Here is a 3,005-nt window from a genome sequence, read left to right on the forward strand (position 1 = left end):
ACTGTGAATAGAAATGGGATTTTCAAGAAGCTTTTTAAATGTTTTCTAAGGCCTACTTTCAGAGTATAAGAGCCTCAGAGCACTCTTGGTTCACTTGGTGCATCAACACCTGCCTAGCGTTATCAAAAGCCTGAAAAAATGCTTTAAAAAAAACATTTAATATTATCAGTAAACACAGTAAATGCCTAAATTTGACCAGTTTTGAACTACTTTTTTCTCAGCATGCGTTACTCATGCCTGATTCTGACTGCCAATTTGTTCTCAGTGCTTCAGCACTGGCAATGTCTAGCCAAGCTCTATTTTAGAACATTGTATTGGTTCCAAATGCACTTTAAACAAATGTTAGCTTCATGTAATTTAATTTCCTTCAACTACACTCCACGTTCAATTCAATTTGACTTTTTATAATTCTTCAAAACATTCAGCGTTCCTGAGATCTGAGATCTACTGCTCAAAATGTAAGTTCTTGCTGCTTCTTCAGGCTCTGTAGTTGTGGAATGAACTTCATGCAAGGGGCCAAAGTGCCTCTGTTCGTTCAGCAAACATCTAAAGACCTTCCACTTCATCTGGATTTGTCAGATTTATACATTGAATCAAGATTTATTTAACACCTTGGTAGTCTCAGCCTTAGACCCCGTACCCATGGGCTCACAGAGCATATCCGATATCTCTTGTACACTTTTCTGACTACAAGCTTCAGAATCTTAATGGGTGCATTCTGATTGGCTGTCTGCATTTCTGTGCATATATATAGTGCACTTCCACTGGGAGAACCTACTTTGAATGAGCTTTTCAGGGTAAGGTATAGTGACTGGACTGAAAAAAGTTGATGCAATCTTGTCTTTAAAAGTTATTATAGTATTATTATTATGATAATGATAATGAGTCTTTATTGGAGAGGTATACATATGCACAGTGAAATTCTTTTCTTCACATACCCCAGCATGTTAGGAAGTTGGGGTCAGAGCGTAGGGTCAGCCATGATACAGCGCCCCTGGAGCAGAGAGGGTTAAGGGCCTTGCTCAAGGGCCCAACAGTGGCAGCTTGGCAGTCCTGGGGCTTGAACCCCCGACCTTCAGTATTATTATATAAGTGCTTTATTTGAGGCAATAGCTGGTGAACAAATGAGATAATGTTGCAAATTTGCTGACAGTATACAGGAAAAATCATCTGCCGTGCCAGTGAATTAGCCTCCTTCAGTGAAATTGTCCAGATGCACCAGCCTCTTAAGCAAATTCTAAGAGTTTGACTCCCCCCCCCCCCCTCCCCCCCAAGATGAGAAAGGGTAAATAAATTGAAAAATCTATGAAAGTCTGAACATTTCCCCATTTCTGAGCTAATGTCTCTAGCCCTGTAGCTAGTCAGTGGTACGATCAGCGATGCTCAGCTAAATAATTTACATAAACACATTTTATTGGTTACAACAGAGGATCTGCTTCAGGAGCCATGTAGCAGTAATCATACACTGTAAAGCATGATAGACCCATTAAGTTTTCAACTTATTTCTTCTCCAATTGCCATGACAATTTTTTGATTTTTAAACTCGAAACTCAAGTTTATAACTTTTCAAAAATTAAACTTAATGTTTAATTAAGTGTCTTGACTTGTAAAACGTAACTTTTTTTTAACGTTACGGTTATCTTCAAGTTGAGTTTACTCGCATTTTTAAGGTAGCAGGTGACCTTTTGTTTCTAAGTTTAACCGACTGAAATTTTTACAGTGTACGTTTATCACCTCGGCGACGATATTTATCGTATCATAAGTATGCGGTTTGATCTGCTGAATAAACTTTGCTGGGTCCACATCTGGACTGCGGTCCACCAATTGAAAAAGCGCAGTCTAACACTCGGTCAGATCTATAATCATTTCTAGTCCATCAGCTTATGATATTTTTCAGTTTCTCAAAATAGTTTGCATTGTTGCACCTTCAGCTGTTTGCACTTTTTATAAGTCACTTTGGCTAACAACATTTGCCAAATAATTAAACATAAATGTAAGTTGTTAAAATGTGTTGAGGTGTTATAGTTACAGTACACCATTTGTAAATGATTCTTTAGGATACTTGACATATACGATATTAGATTAGTAAAACTGGACTTGTTCCAGTATGGGGCTATGGGTGAACTGACTACATATAACTATGTTACATATTGAGGAAAAACAAGCACTATGTAGTTTTTAATGTTGCACCTTATTAAAACTTGAGACCAAGTTTGCCCAGAGTGTGCCCAGATCCCAAATTTTTTTTAAATGTCATATCAGGTGATGTAAGATTTGAAAACTATTTGTGTAGGCACACATCATACCTATTCAAATAGTGTTCGGCGTACTTGTTTTTCTTCAAACATTCTACAAGGTCTAAGAGTTCTAAGATGATCTCATGCATGCATGCTTTTCTAGTTTATGTGAGGTTAATAGGTCCATCATGGTGTGTTGATGCTGACTCCACAGATCCACTAGCAGTCATTAACTGACTCCTGACTCCATTGAACCCTCCAAGTGTGTAGATCAGAGCACTGCTGGAACCAGGCCAGCATTATATTCCAATAACTTTATCCATCCAAAATGCTCGTTTTGTTAAGAGCACAAAATGTACAAATTTATACTTTAATGAAGATTTGTCAAGCTGCCCAGTTTTGATATTTTGATCCCTGGATCTCCAATAAAGAACAAGCTGAGCTAAATAAAGGTGCTTTACTGGGTATTATGTAAGCTTTATTTTAGCCTGCATAGTAGACTCATAAGCAAACATTCTGGGTCAGGAAATACAAGGATATTTATTTCTAATGAGTTTCTCCATCTATCTTACAGGAGGAAAATCCCTGGTTTTGTTTGCATGGTATGCAGACTCGGATGCCAGCTGGCAGTATCCAAAGACCTTTGGGATCGGTAGTTTTGGAGGTCAGGTTGTATCCAAAAGTATGAGAAGGTGCTGAAAACCAAAGCAGTGAAGTATGGTTGACTTTCAAGATGTCAGCGAGCTCTGTTTATTGTTTCCAGTAAAC

Source organism: Ictalurus furcatus, chromosome 14 (genome assembly GCF_023375685.1).
Source record: "Ictalurus furcatus strain D&B chromosome 14, Billie_1.0, whole genome shotgun sequence".
Classification (NCBI taxonomy): domain Eukaryota; kingdom Metazoa; phylum Chordata; class Actinopteri; order Siluriformes; family Ictaluridae; genus Ictalurus; species Ictalurus furcatus.